This window comes from Mastomys coucha, unplaced genomic scaffold (genome assembly GCF_008632895.1).
Source record: "Mastomys coucha isolate ucsf_1 unplaced genomic scaffold, UCSF_Mcou_1 pScaffold6, whole genome shotgun sequence".
In the NCBI taxonomy this organism is placed as follows: Eukaryota; Metazoa; Chordata; class Mammalia; order Rodentia; family Muridae; genus Mastomys; species Mastomys coucha.
In genome coordinates, this window is record NW_022196912.1 from 56,495,997 (window position 1) to 56,511,621 (window position 15,625).

General features: G+C 43.8%; 1 non-coding gene and 2 pseudogenes across 1 annotated transcript; 2 read left to right on the forward strand and 1 right to left on the reverse strand.

The window, feature by feature from the left end:
- The first annotated feature begins 2,862 nt into the window (after window positions 1–2,862).
- On the forward strand, window positions 2,863–3,149 carry LOC116080106 (annotated as a pseudogene).
- Window positions 3,150–8,789: 5,640 nt separating this feature from the next.
- The window catches only part of LOC116081006, a 7,838-nt pseudogene continuing 1,002 nt past the window's right edge, over window positions 8,790–15,625 (forward strand).
- On the reverse strand, window positions 9,996–10,135 carry LOC116081318. Its single transcript, XR_004114817.1, has one exon. It is a non-coding gene; the product is annotated as a small nucleolar RNA SNORA48 (small nucleolar RNA).

A 15,625-nucleotide genomic window follows, 5' to 3' on the forward strand; every position in this document is an offset into this window, starting at 1 on the left:
CCCCTTCTTAAAATAAATGCCTTCAGACCATGGACTGCCTCTTTTCATCTAGACTCTCAGTGCTGGGGCAATGGATTCCAACTCCAGCCGAGATCAAAACAAGGACTCAGGCCCCACGCTTGCATGTTAACCACTGGGCAGCTGCTTCCCTTCCCAGCTCCTGGGGCCACTGCCACCCTGGAGCCCCATCCTCGTTCTCAGTTCTTCCAAGATGTTCAGCAGCGTCTTCGATGACCAGGAGCTAGAACCTGTCATACTTGGCCTCCGTGAGGCCCAGGAACCCCCTGGGTTGCCTCCTCTCTACTACCCCTATGGACTGGAATAGTGGCTCAAGACAGCCAGACACCCACCTGGCGGTGTGGAGAGCGTGGGCAGCCTCTCGAGTCCACCCAGCCAAAGTACTGGAGCTCTGGCGGGACGAGGGTCACCCACCCCTTTAACTTCCAGCCACCCGGTGGAGGCGCCCGAGACACACACACACACACACACACACACACACACACACACACACACGCTATATATATTATTCTTTAATCTTTTTTTACAGTCTAGTCGTTATCTCCCTCCCAGTCTCCCCTCTGACTGATCTTCATCCCACACCTCCTCCCCATCTCCAAGAGGATGTCCCCACCCCTGCCCCTACCCTACCAGACCTCCCCACTTCCTGGGGCCTCAAGTCTCTCGAGGGCTAGGTGCTTCTTATCTGACTGAGGCCAGACCAGGTAGCCCTCTGCTGTATGTGTGTTGGGAGCCTCAAATCAGCTCATGTGTGCTGCCTGGTGGTAGCTCAGTGTCTGAGAGATCTCAGGGATCCAGGTTAGTTGAGACTGCTGGTCCCTAATTCAACCACAGGGGTCCCTTCTAGCTTCTGTCCATTGGTTGGGTATAAGTATCTGCATCTGACTCTTTAAGCTGCTTATTGAGCCTCTCAGAGGGCAGCCATGCTAGGCTCCTGTCTGTAAGTACACCATAGCATCAGTAATAGTGTCAGGCCTTGGAGCCTTCCCTTGAGCTGGATCCCAATTTGGGTTTGTCACTGGACCTACTTTCCCCAGGCTGAGCTGGAGAGATGGCTCAGTATTTAAAAGCACTTGTTGCTTTTGCAGAGGACCCCTGGTTGACTCAAAAACAATCTGTCCAGTTCCAGGGGATGCAATAGGGTATATTGACCTCCGCAGGCACTAGGTAGTCAAGGTATGTGGTGCACTGAGATACGTATGAGCAAAACACTCATGCATGAAACAAATCTAAAAGAAAAATTTAGAGGCTATGGAGACAAGTTCATAAAGTGTTTGTTATACAAGCATAAGCACACAAGTTTAGAACCTTTGCACACAGATAAAAGGCTGAACCCCATGGCGTACCTACAATCCTAGTGGAGACAAAAGAGTTTTCTGGGGCTTGCTGACCCACTAATCTAGCCAATCAGAAAGCTCCAGGTTTATCAATGTGGAGCCAGGCAGTGATGGTGCACACCTTTAATCCTAGCCCACAGCTGGACAAAGGCGGATATCTGTGAGTTTAAGGCCAGAGAAAAACCTTGTCTCACCCACTAATAATAGTAGTAGTAGTAATAACAATAATAGTAATAATAATTATTTTAATTATAAAGTGGAGATGCCATACAGACAGTCAGACAATCAGCAGGGAAAGGTGCTTACTGCCAAGGCTTCCAACCCAAATTCAATCCCTGGTATCTGTATGATAGAAGGAAAGAATTGCTACTTAAAAGCCGTTCTCTGACTTCCATATGCTCACTGTGACAAGTGTGCATGGTGCCCCACCACCCCAATCAATCAATAATTAAAAAAAAAAAAAAACAAAAAAAAACAATGAGGAGCCAATTAGGAAGATATCTGAAGTTCTCCGGTACCCTCGTGTTCACGTATGCATACACATGAAGAACATAAAAAAGATCATGGAGCCTAAGATACAAAAAGGTTCAGAAACAAAGAGGTGAAAAGCAGTTGCAAGTGGCTGATCAATTTCCCAGTATTGACTCTGCTTATAGCCCTTAATTTTGTGATGGAGCTGAGTGAAAGGATAAGACAAATTCCCTTCTTTTGTTTCTGATACAGGTATGTGGTAGTTTTTAATGTAGTTGGCCCCTATTGGCACTATTAGGAAGTGTGGCTTTGGTGGAGTGGGTATGGCATTCATGCTACCTTAGCCCTCTCATTCTAGAGACAGCTCTTCACTTCTTTGAGAAGAGCCTCCCCTGATGAACCTCAGACTAAACACTTCATGTAACATCCTACAGGTAAGGTCTCACTACTGAAGCAGGTTCCGGCTGCCATTCTCTGCCACAGTGTGCTCACCCCAGGTATAACAGCATAGTAGAGAAAGAGTAGTGGATCTGAAGTCTAGATATACTTAGCATATCCTAGCCATTTTTTGTTTAAAACTATTGTTCAAATTGCATCTACTTAGTGTGTGTATATACAAGTGGGTACACATGGCATAACATACATGGAGAGGTCAAAGGACAACTGTTAGGGATGTGTCTTCCAAAACACAGGACTCAGAGATTAATCTATCCTGGGCCACAAGTGCCTTTACCTACAGAGCCATCTCACTGGCTTCTTACCCTTTCTTCAAAAGCTGACTTTATTGACTCTTTGTTTTTATTATGCTAAAACAACACAAAATCTACTCTGTCACAAAACTTCACTATGGACAGAATAGCATGAACAATAAACACAATGGGCAGAAAGCAGCTGGACTTGCCAGAAGTAATTCATTTTTGTGCCCCGGAACTTGCAGGAGAAACTACTATAGTTCCTCTGGGATCAAGTAGAATTTTATAAGAACATAATGGATGGAGAGGGGAAAAAACCTACCCGGGGTGAAGGCCCCAAAGCCATGCATGTCAAATTAATATCTTCTGATGGTCATGAATTTATTGTATAGAGAACATGTGATAACATCCGGAGCAATGAAGGCCATGTTGAGTGGCCCAGGTCAGTTGGCAGAGAATGAAACCAATGAGGTCAGTTTTAGAGCGATCCCTTCACGCGTGCTATTGAAGGTGTGAAACTGTGCGTGTATTTTACCTACAAGGTCTGCTACACTAACAGCTCCACTGAGATTCCTGAATTCCTGAAATTGCACTGGAACTGCTGATGGCCAAGAAGTTCCTAAATTGTTAAATAAAATAAATTATGATAAATTTAGTTTTTTTCAGTATTTTAAAAAAAAACAATAAGCACAATGTTGTTCCACACATACTTAGAAATTCATCTCTCATGGCTGAAATTCTCTGCATCTCCCCTTTCCAGCTGCTCTATTTCCTGTTCAGTTAAGTTCACTTCAGTTACCCCATATAAATAGAATCATGTGCCATCATATATGTATATGGTGAAATACTGCTCAGCTATAGGAAGGAAGGGAGTTCTGTCATACATTACAAAATAAGAGAAATTTGAAGAGATTATGGCTAACAAATAATCCAGTCACTGAAAAGACAAATAGCACAAATTCTGATTTTTTTTAAATTATGGGCTATATCCTACATGTACAAGGGTCTTTGTCAGGATTTCTATTTCTGCACAAAGCATCATGACCAAGAAGCAAGTTGGAGAGGAAAGGGTTTATTCAGCTTATATGTCCACATTGCTGTTCATCACCAAAGGAAGTCAGGACTGGAACTCACACAGGGTAGGAACCTGGAGGCAGAAGCTGATGCAGAGGCCATGGAGGGGTGTTGCTTACTGTATTGTTTCCCCTGGCTTGCTCAGATTGCTCTCTTATAGAACCCAGGACTACGAGCCCAGGGATGGCACCACCCACAATGGGCCCTCCCACCCTTGATCACTAGTTGAGAAAATGCCTTACAGCTGGATCTTATGGAGGCCTTTCTTCAAGAGAGGCCCCATTCTGTATGATTAACTCCACCTTGTTTTAAGTTGACACACAAAGCCAGCCAGTACAACCAGCACACTTTTTTATTTACTTCTATGTAAGCTCTAAAATACATCTACTGAAATGTCTATGGCATGCACTTGTTAAGTTATGTGATAATCAAAATAAACAACTGCATGCTGGACTTCTCATTAACCAGTCTTCTCTTCTTCCTCTTCCTCTTCTTCCTCCTCCTCATTCCCTTCTTTTTCTTTTCTGGTATGTTTTTTTTTTTCTATCTTTATTTTCCACTTATTTCCTTATTTCTTTCTTTATTTTTTTTACATCCTGACTGAAGCCTCCGTCTCCTTCCTCCCAGTTCCCCCCTCACATGACCTCTTCCTATGTTTCCCCTCTCCTCCTCTGAGAGAGTGGAGGCCCCCCAGTAGGTATCAACCCACCCTGGCATATCAAGTCTCTGTTAGGTTAGGCACATTCTCTTCCTCTGAGGCCAGAAAAGACAGCCCAGTTAGGGGAATAGGATCTACAGGCAGGCAACAAGTTCAGGGGCAGCCCCCTACTCCAGTTATTGGAACCACATGAAGACCATGCTGCACATCTGCTACATGTGTGGGGGCCTAAGTCCAGCCTGAGTATGCTCTTTGATTGGTGGTTCAGTGTCTGGGTGCTCTCAATGGTCCAGGTGATTTGATTCTGTTGGTCTTCCTTGTCCTCTTTGAGAATACAGAACATTTCTAACACCCTTGTTGTCAACTGTGTGTCACTGGCTGACAGCACCAACTCTCTTTGCTATTAGCAATTTTGGACTAACATATATGTGACATATATGTGACATATTATTGGATTCTAAATCCAAATGAACAGAAGCATGCGCCTTATCACTTTCTCAAGGCTATCCTTTTCATTCCACATTGTTGTTAAATACTGACCCACAATCCTGAAGATTGCTATAGTTTGTTCCTTGTCAGGGCATCATTTATTCATACCCTTGACAGCAAGTATCTTGTGTTGTCTCTAGTGGTGAGCCCTTACAATTTGTCCTGAAGATTCTTGCACCTGCTCCTTGCATCCAAGTCTAAGAGATTTCTGAGATTCGTATCTAAAGGGTCACGCAGCCTGAAGATGTTCGTCTTTACTGAAGAATACCAGTGTGTTTTCCACTGTCATTTTGCCTCTCTGTAGTCTCAGCAACCATGGCTAAAGAAGCCTGTAGTTCCACATTCTCACTGTGCTTAATATTGGAAAACTAATTGGTTTTTTCAATCTAATGGGAATAAAATGGTACCTTACTGTGATATTAATTTGTTTTTGTTTCATTACTAATGAGGCTAGGCATCATTTTGTTTGCTTATTGGTTGCTCTTATATCTTCCCTGTGAGATGCCTCTAAGCCTTTTCTTATTGAGTTGAAAATTCTTTTTCTTATTGATTATGATATTAATTTACATATTTTACATATTAACATGTCATGTTAATGTATTACATATTTCTTGTAGTTTGTAACTTGTACTTTCCAGTCTTTTTAGGATGCTTTTTGATAGTTTATGGTTTTCATTTTAGTGTGGTCAAGTCTATAAGGCTTATTCATAGTAGCTTGTGGGGCAGGGTGGGGGAAGGATTTCTTTAATTTTGTTTGTTTTAAGAAATCTTCCCCTACCCTGAAGGAGTTCCTCTTCCCTCTATAGTGTTCAAAACAATCTGTCCCTTCTTCATGGTATAATATTTAATTCACCTGGATTTTTGTGTATGGTGGAGGTAAGATATAATTCCATGTTCTATTTGATAGCCATCTGTTTCATTCACTGAACATTTCTTTTTGTCTTTTTGTGCATATATGTGATATGTGTGCATACATGTGTGTTGATCTCTGTGTGTGTGCACGTGTGCACATGTCCTGGGGAAACCAGAAGTTACCATGGGCTATCTTCCCTCAGTACTCTCAACCTCATTTGTTGAGACAGGGTCTCTTGAACCTGAGCTCTTCGGCTCACCTGGGCTAGCAGCCAGTTTGTCACTTTCCTCTGTTCCCACTTCTGTGTGTTAGGATTGCAAGTGGTTGTCATGCTCTCCTGCCATTTATACGGCTCCTGGGGAATCCACACTTGAGTCTTCACACTTTCCCAACTGAGCAATTTCTCCAACCCCTGAACTACTGACGACCCCTTTCGCTGCTTGTTTCTGTGTGGTGCCAGTTCAATTGGAGACAATAGTTCTCCTTATCAACCACGTCGCTTTATGGAGCTTCATTTACCCAGTCAACCATTCTTAAAAATATTACATGAAAAGTGTCCAGAAGAAACAGCAAGCTTACACTATGCATGATTCTAGGTAGTGTGTTGTCCTAATCCACCTGCTCAGCAAGTGAAGCTTGCCTTGGTCTAGGATACCTACCCTAGATAACTGGCCTGATGTTCACTTAGGAGTCACATCATGGTGTTGTGGTACTGACATTCAAGTATGTAGTAGTCAAATGCTGTCACAGTACTCACTCCAGTCACCTCACTTCCTTTCAACACATGGACAGTATATTATTCTACCAAGAAGAGGGCTGAGGGCTACACAATACTGATCTGCTGCCAGAGACCACAGTCATACATCTTCTGTTACAGCATATTACAATCACTCTGGCTTATTAATAGTTTGAGTTTTCTTTTGTTTGTAATAGGATCACATGTAGACATCAATATGTCCAGTTCTTGCTACATAGCCCAAACTGTTCTTGAACTAATGTCTATCCTCCTACATCAGGCTCCTAAGTGCTGAGTTACAGGCCCAGCTACCACATCTGGCCATATTATTAGTTATCACTGTTGATATATTATTGGAGCTAGTTTACAAATTCAGCTTTATCATATGAGTAGAAGAAAATAGGATACACAAGGGGTTATTATCCTCTTGCATTTTGGTAATGAAAGGGGTATGGTAATGCTCTGAGGGTCTTAGGACACATTCCCTAGGGGCTCAAGGAGACTATGACATTATAGTTCCATATTTGAATCGATTCATTTCCATGGTCAGTTCTATTCCATTAGACTGGCTGGTTGCACCAACACCTTGCTTTTTGTATTGACTAGTTTTACAGTAAATTTTTGTATCCAGTACCACCAATAATCCTTTTCTGTCTCATCCTAAACCATAGGAGCATATACTTTTCTGGCAATGGATTCAGGACTGCAGATTCATTCCTTTTTAAATTCCTTTTGTTTACATTGACTACTTTTTTTTAACCACAGTATATTTTTATGTCTTAATTGTATCATCTTTTATATTACCAAACTTGTAACTTTTAATGTCTCCATCTCACTTGGTGATAAAGATTTGGAGCAAGACAGAGCCCATTTTTCTAAAAGTCTCTAGTGAGAACAGATCATTAAGTTATCTGATGTGAAATCATTTCTGAGAAACAATGATAAAATGACAAGACTCCAAGCCAAGGTCCAGACCTTTTAGGAATCTGTAGGTGACCATTTCCAGCTGGACCTCCCTCAACTGAATTCCCTGTATATAGCAACAACAACAACAACAACAATAATAATAATAATAATTCAAATAAACAGGAAGGGCAGAAGCAAATCTCTTGGAGAAAAACAACTTGGGTAATAAATTTCAGGATCATGTCAAAATGATTTATATAGTCATTTGTGCATTCATGGTTGATAATAAAAAATGTTAATCTCAAAGAATATAGTATCAAAGAATCTACCACTCACATAAAAAAGAGTATTTCTTGGAACTCTTTAAATCCATTGTTATTGATGGCCTTCCATTATATATGACAAGAAACTAAAGACCAGCAAATAAGAATGTCATTAAATGTCTGCTCCATCCTTCTAGATTTCCCACTGTTCACTATCTCGCCCACCGGAAAGAAAAAGTGTCCCTCCTCCAATCAAAATCTGTACTCAGAGTCCCTCATGTCTTTTCAGTTTGCTACATCATCAATCCTCATTTGTTCTATAATCATCCCCCCCAGCTCTACCCAGCATCCCCTCAGCATCTAAATAGGCTCAGACACCCCATCGTAAGCAACACCAAACAGAGAGGAGAACATTTCCCTTTGCTCTTATATCAGCCTTTCTGGCCTGCCTCCTCCACAGAAAAGTTTCATGGTGGAAGTCAGTTGCATTCTTTTTACACACTGAGTCCCCATGAATTGCCCCCTGCCTTCCAGCTTTGTTTGAATTTGTCAACATTTTTATTCCATCTGGCTTTTTTTCTTCTCTTTAAAAAACAAAACTTTTTATTTATTCTTTGTGAGTCTCACATCATGTACCCCATGCTCTCATATCTGCTGTTCACCCTTGTAACCTCTCCCCTCAAAATAGAACGCAAACACAGGCGAGCGCAGTTGTGGAGGTGGGTGAGAGGAGGGCATCATCCCCACATCCTGCTCACCTGCACTGCCTCCACCAGGGCCAGATCTACTATGCTGCCTAGGTGAGGTTCAGATCTGCTCTCCTGTTCTTATGACCCCTGGATCACCTTTCCTGACTGCCTAGGGTGGCAAGGGAGTGGAGGGCATCTCTCTTCACCCCCTTGGCCATCTCACTGCAGAGAAGTGGCACGACCAGGTTTCTCTCAATCACGCCTTTAGGGCTGGCTCACCAATGCCCTCACTACCAGGACTAGCTCTAGAGCACTGCTCATGCAAAGTTCAGGGCTCACTCTCCCAAGGGCTATAGCCAGTTCTCCCATCCTTTGTGACCCCAGGGGCCAGCTTTCCCTATTGTTGCAGCTGATGAGAGGCCAAGGGGGCGAGGCATCCCCTAACTCACACACACCACTTGTGCAATCTTGACCTTTGGGCTGGCTTACCTGGGTCCCTGCCAGCAGGGTTACCCTTGATGTGCTATACAGGCAAGGGGTAGGGCCCACTCTCCTGAGCTCATGACCCTGTGGGTAGTTTTCCCAACTGCTGAAGGTGGTAAGATGGGGGATGTAGAGGGCATTACCTCTGTGCCTATGCCACACCATAATAGGTGAGTGGTGGGGTCAGTTCTCCCACATTCACATCCTCAGGGCAGGCTCACTCACACCCCTACCACCAGCCCCAGCTCCACTGTGCTGCTTGGGTTGGTCATAGGGCCCACTCTCCCAAGTGTCACTGCTGGTGAGAGAGAGATAGCATTAGTTCTCCAGAGTGCTATATCCAATGAGGGTGGGGCCTATTATGCACAGCCCCTAAACATCCACATGGTCCCCACTGGTGTTAGATTTGGGGATAGATGTCCTATTCACAAAGACACAGAGATGGAGATCAATGCAATAAGCAAGAGGGTTTAATGATACTGGGGTTGTCCTGCAATAGGGGCAAAGGCGACCCGAGGAACAAAAGCACACACTCTTTATACCCTTTCAGAACATAGGTTTTATTTTACAGCATGAGTTGGTTATCTCTTATTGGTGGAGCCCATTGTCCTTTGTGTCTACTGTTCTTGGTGCCCCACCAGAGGAGGCGATACCTTGCGGTGGGAAGAGATCTACCTCTCATTGTGGGTGGATCGTTGCCTGGAACCGAGCATTACTCCCTGCCATTTGGGTCATCTCCTGGGGCTGGATGTCTATTCAGTCAACTCTTTTGAAGCTCTCTGACTTTAAGCTTAATGGACATTCCTGGCTTCCTGGTATTTTTGAGGTGTCCCTGTTTGCTCAATTCTTACACTGGCTGCCCCAAACAGGGTCATTCTCATCTTCTCTAGTGGTAATATGAGCCATGGACGTGCCACTGCCACTGTGTGTAGTCAGGGACTCAGACTTGTGCCTCAGCAGCAGCAGCTCAAGCTAGGACTACACTAGGGCCCCAGGTGGCAGGGCTGGCCACTCCCAACAGGCTACTCCTCTCCACCCTCAAGTCCCAAATTCTATCTCTCTTCATAATGCTCAAGATTCTCCACTACTTTTTCTCTCCCATCTGACCATCACATATTCAAACTGCAGGCTGGCTACACGGCTGCTGGGCCTCTGGGTGATATCTTCCAATCATCCATGGAATGGTAGCAAGCTGGTGTTTCCTATGGCCTACCTGTGCGATGCCCTGTAGGGCAGGTCTAGGGTTTCATGGCAGACTACAGGTCTCTGTCAGTCTTCCTTGTCCCATGTTGCACTGCCTGAAATTGACTTAATTTTATCTGATTTTCATGAGTCCTAGGCATAAGATAGCTTGGGCCACCAAGCCGGGCATCAAGCTAGGATGAACAAAGGCCTGCCATCTGCTCTGTCCCTGACTGACAGAAGAACACCACCAGCAAAGTATCTCTTTGCCCATTGCTGGGGGTGAAGGAGGTTACTCCATCTATTAACTAGAGTAATGTAAGTGTAAAACATGATTTGTGACTCCTTTAACCCAAAAATACATTTGTCCTTGAACTTCCCCCACAGTCTCTCCTGTAGGCATTCTCCTTACTCTCTTAGCTTCACAGTCTTAGTTCTTTTCATGGATAGCTCTTTTTCTACCATCCAGCTGTGACTCTTAGTGTCACGGTTTACATTTCTGTTGATCTGTCCTATCCCCACATCTGTATCCCAATCACCATAGTTTTTCTAATGCGAAACCCAGCTTAGGCAGCACCTAACCCAGCTTAGGTAAACACATAAACCACTATTTCTCTCCCCCTGGGACTTCTCCTCTTGGCCATTATAGTCACAACCCTGCAAGTGATCTCAGGCTCCATAAGCTTCATGAATATGAACAAAGAACAACCACATTTACTTTTGAAATTTCCTTCCCTGGTTCTTTTTAGCATCTTCCATCTTTAATAGTTTTCACATTCACATGTGGGTTGAGTTGAGTCCCCCATTATGGTATGTTGAGGTCCTAACCCTCGATACTTGTGTGATCCTATTTGGAAGTAAGCTCTCTGCAGGCCCAAGTCAAGTCAAATGGGACACACTGTATTAGGGTCGACCATAGTTAGTGGTACGTTTCTTTAGAAGAGGAAAGGAATTTGGTAGAGACACACAGAGAAGAACAGATGATATAAAGGCCTTGCTGCAAACCAAGGAACTCCAGCAACTGCACACAGCTAGAAGAAGCAAAGGCAGGATCTTCCCAGAGTCTTTACAGATCTGCAGGAATTGTGAGAGAATAAACTCTGTCATCTTAAGCTACACAGCTCGGAGTCCTATGCTGTGCTAGCCATAGGAAATGACTCTACCACCCAGATTATTGCATTAAAATGCTAGCCCATATCTTCCCTTGAGTCTCATGTCCTACCATAAAGCTAGCTTCTTAAAATGAAAGTGTTATCTCGTGATAGCTTCCATTTTAAACTTTCTGACGCCTTCGTTTCATTATCTACAGATACATGGCTATTTCATAGGCCTTTAAGAGGATTAAATGAGAATTACATGTAATAGTAAATGTATTAAACTAGTAGGGTATTTTCAGTCTCAGCTCAGGTTAAGGTCAAGAAGGCCAACAAGAATAGTAGAAGACCACATGCCGCTACATACTGAAGCAAGGTTGTACATCAGCCTGCGCAACAGGATTTTCTGCCGTGGTGAAAAGGCACCTGCTTCTCAACTCTGGGCAAACATGACTGTTGAACACTTTTGAAGTGGATGGAACTCAGGAACTACACTTGTATTTTATTTAGGTTTGAGAAAGTTATCTTGCTATATAGCTCATGCTTGCCTCATACTTTAAAGAAAGGTTTATTTTCAATTATGTATGTGTGTGTGGATCTGTGTTTGGGTATGTGCAGGAGTTGGCAGAGTTCAGAAGAGGTGCTCAGGTCTACTGGAGCTAGAGTTACAGATGGTATTGAGTCCTCTGACAGGAGTGCTGAGAATTGCCCTCTGGGTCTCTGCAAGAGCAGAAAGCACCCCATCTCTCCAGCCTGATGAACTCATATATTCCATTATCCTGCCTTTGCCCCTGCCTCTGTCTCTCCAGGTGTGACCTCTGTTAATTCTCAAACCACTACAAAGGGCTGACTGAGGTGCCTATTTAACATATCGAAGTGGAAGTGGCCTCCAGGTTCTCCCAACATCCCTTAGTCAGTCCCAACTTGTTACATACTCTCCAGCCAGGGGATGGTCTACCTGTTCCCTGCAGCTCTTCCCTATATAATCTGGCCATTTGGCTACTGCCTACAGGAATTTTGTACTTTACCTTCCTGGTCTCTTGGTTTCTTGGTTCCCCAATCTCCCTTCCCCCTTCTCCTCACTGCCCCTTACTTCCTCATATCTACAAGAAACCTTTCCCTCCACTATACCTAGTGTATGTCTTCCTTTTTAATTTCTTTTTTTCAAAAACTACAACTTTAATTTAACGTAAGTGTAAATACACATATACATTGTTGTTTCCATACTGAACATTTCTGAAATGTTCAGAACTTTTTCTATGGAAAGTCAGATGATAAGTATTTTAGGCATGCAGGCCATATAGCCTGTGTTGCAACTAGCCACTGTAGCATCAAAGGAGGCATGGCATTTCCACATTCAGTACAATTTTATTTACCCAAATAGGTGACAGGCAAGATGTGGCCCGAGGGCCATATCTCGACAAGTTGCTCCATTTCAGACTACTCAAATAAGTGAGTCATACTGAGAAAAATATGAAACTAGTTTTGTTGGTATTTACCCACCATCTCCCTAGGGGATAAAGAAGAGAAGAATAAAATAGAAAATGCAAAGTGAGAGCTCTGGGCTATTCTAGCCTGGGCTAGCCTGGGCAGGGCTTTGCTGTGCTCTGCTGGGCTGGGCTGGGCTAGGCTGGCCTGGGCTGTGCTGGGTGGGGCTGGGCTGATATTTTGTAGGTGAGTTTACCACCAACAGACTGGTGTACAGCCGACTTCTCACTACATGCAGAATAAGAGAAGCTCAAGGGATTTCAAAGATCTTGGCAAGTGTTCTCTGGAATTCAGAGAGAATGTGGAAATGATCTAGGATGGTTCATGTCTGAAGAGTTTAAAGAGGTGAAGGGATGTTCCTTACTGGCTTGCTTCTCCTGGCTTGCTCAGCCTGCTCTCTTATAGAGCCCAAGACCTCCAGCCCAGGGATGGCACCACTCACAAGGGACCCTACCCCCTTGATCACTAATTGAGAAAATGCCCCACAGCTGGACCTCATGGAGGCCCTTCCCCAACTGAAGCTCTCTTCTCTGTGATAACTCCAGCCTGTGTCAAGTTGACACACAAAACCAGCCAGCAAGCCCCTTAGGACGAACAACAATATGAAGTAACTAGTACCCTCAGAGCTCCCAGGGACTAAACCACCAACCAAAGAGTACGCATGGTGGGACTAATGGCTCCAGCAGCATATATATACCAGAGGATGACCTAATTGATCATCAATGGGAGGAGAGGCCCTTGGCCCTGTGAAGGTTCTATGCCCCAGTGTAGGAGAATGCCAGGGCCAGTAAGCAGGAGAGGGTGGGTTTGTAAGCAGGGGGAGGGAGGAGGGAACAAGGTTTTTGTTTAATTTTCTTTTTTTCTTTTTTCTTTTTTTTTCTGGAGGGGAAGCCAGGAAAGGAGATATCATATGACATGTAAATAAAGAAAATATCTAATAAAAAGAAACAAAAAAGAGGTTGTGTCTTAACCTACATGAGTGGCAGCAGAGGGATTCCATGCTGTGTTTCTATTGCTAGTGGTTAAAGGTGTTTGTTTCCAGTGGACTCAAATTAGAGCTGAAGTCAGATGACTTGGGTTCATCCTAAAAGAGACCTCCAAGAAGACCATGAAATACACAATAGAGCACAGTAGCAAACTCAGGCTGTGACCTTCTTTAATGGGAGAAATGCAAGCAACTCAAAGGCACTATGTGTGGTGAGAGGAAAGTGGACTTGGGGCCTTAGTGTGGGATCTTAGAAGAATGTGCAATGACATCTGTCCAGCTTTGGACACCTGCTGTGTTGGAGAGATCTTAGCTTCATACCATGCCTGCATCATTCAAATAAGATTTCACTTCCTCCACCTCCTTCATGCCCTTGCAAGGGTCCAACATGGTAGCTGGTGACTGAGAAAGAAGTGTCTCACCTCTTCCCCCGCCCAAGGGATGTTTCACTTGGGAAGTGCTAATGGGTTTTTAGATCTGGAGTTCTAGGGTTTACTGACAAACCAAAGTGTAACCAGGAAAGTTGCAAACCCGCTGAAACATTCAGGGCAGAAGCAGGGTCTCACCTGATCAGGGTGACTGCGGAGAACTGGAAGCCCACAGAGATCTGTCCTGCTACACCTATAGACCAAATACACATGTAGGGGTCTTGGGAAATGCTCAGAAATTGATAATCTGCTCCTTTTCGATGGAAGTATGTCACTGACCCTTCCAAAGCTCTCTGCATGGCATCCATTCCTGGGGACTATATAGTATACATTTGAGACCTGCACCTAAATTCTTCTTCATTTCCAATTATCTAGAGTCCTGGGGCACACACACACACACACACACACACACACACACACACACACACACCCCAGTCGGTCTCCAAGAAGTCTTAACTGCTTTTCTTTCTTTCAGGGCCATGACTCTGTGGATTAGGTGGCACACTCCTCCGCCTCTTCTGTTCTTCCCTTGCTTATTGCAGAGACCCCTCCCCCAGTCTTCCAGATGCTCATTCCTCTCTTTGTAGCGGGTGTACTTGATTCTCTGTTCCCCAGGATCCTTGTATAAGCTGCCACGAGCATTTGTCACAGGTGTGCAATCATTGTCTATGAAAGCATGATGCCAATCAGTCTAGTGCCTAAAGTCACGATCATGTCTTATTTATCACGGTAGCTGTCTTAGTAGACACTCTCCAAGTGTTTGATGAATAAATGAAAACCATTTGTTCTTCGCTTTCACAAGTGGAAATGGAACATATATGCGGGAGTCCTGGCACTACCCTTAGCTTTGTTTCAGAACCATGATGTGTCTACTGATGTTTGCGCTCGTGTGAAATCCTAGAGGAAAAGGTTCTAAGTATGCAATTAGTAGAAGTCAGATTTTTTTTTTAATAACCAAGGCAGAATATGGCCTCAAATAATTTTTCCCATTTTGTTCTGAAATACTTTCAATCGGTAAGAAATGTATGAGATAAAACAATAAATCATACACACTACCAGCTTTTTCAGACCCTAGTTCCCCTCCCTGGCACGTAACTCTCCAAATGTCACTACCATACTGAAGTTTGCACATGTCACTGAGATGCCAAAGCTTGATTCTGAAGTTATGGTATTGGCATCTTGTAAATTGTGATTTTATTATTATATAAATCTGGTTGGATAGTAAAAAAAAGAAAGAAAGAAAGAAAGAAAGAAAGAAAGAAAGAAAGAAAGAAAGAAAGAAAATCTGACCTAGGTTTGAACTGTTATTTTAAACTAACAGGCTGGTACCTAGCATTAGTTTCCAACAAAACTCGAGCCTAGCTCCAGTCAATAGGCTAACCCACAACAAGACCAGCGTTTCCAGGTTACACCCTCAACAAGACTTATGTCTCCAGGTTATTCCCCCAACAAACCTGCACCCTCAGGTTACAAGCCCATCCCCTTCCTAACGACCACCAATGCAGAGGGGAGCAGAAGTTAAGTTTATAATATGACTCCCAGCACCAGCCAATTATGTTGAAGGCCTCTGTAGCTTCCAATTAGATGCTTGCTAATTGTAATTGTATTCCCTGTTTGCTGCTTACTATAAAGCCTTGCCCCAATAGATATTCAGGGCTCCCCCCCCCCAACAAAACTGTCCTGCATGGTGATGGTGCACTGGGGGAATGAGGGTCCTGAGTAAAGACCCTGCTGTGAGCTGCATTAGATCATCTCCTGTCTGTTTCTTTGGCACGTCAC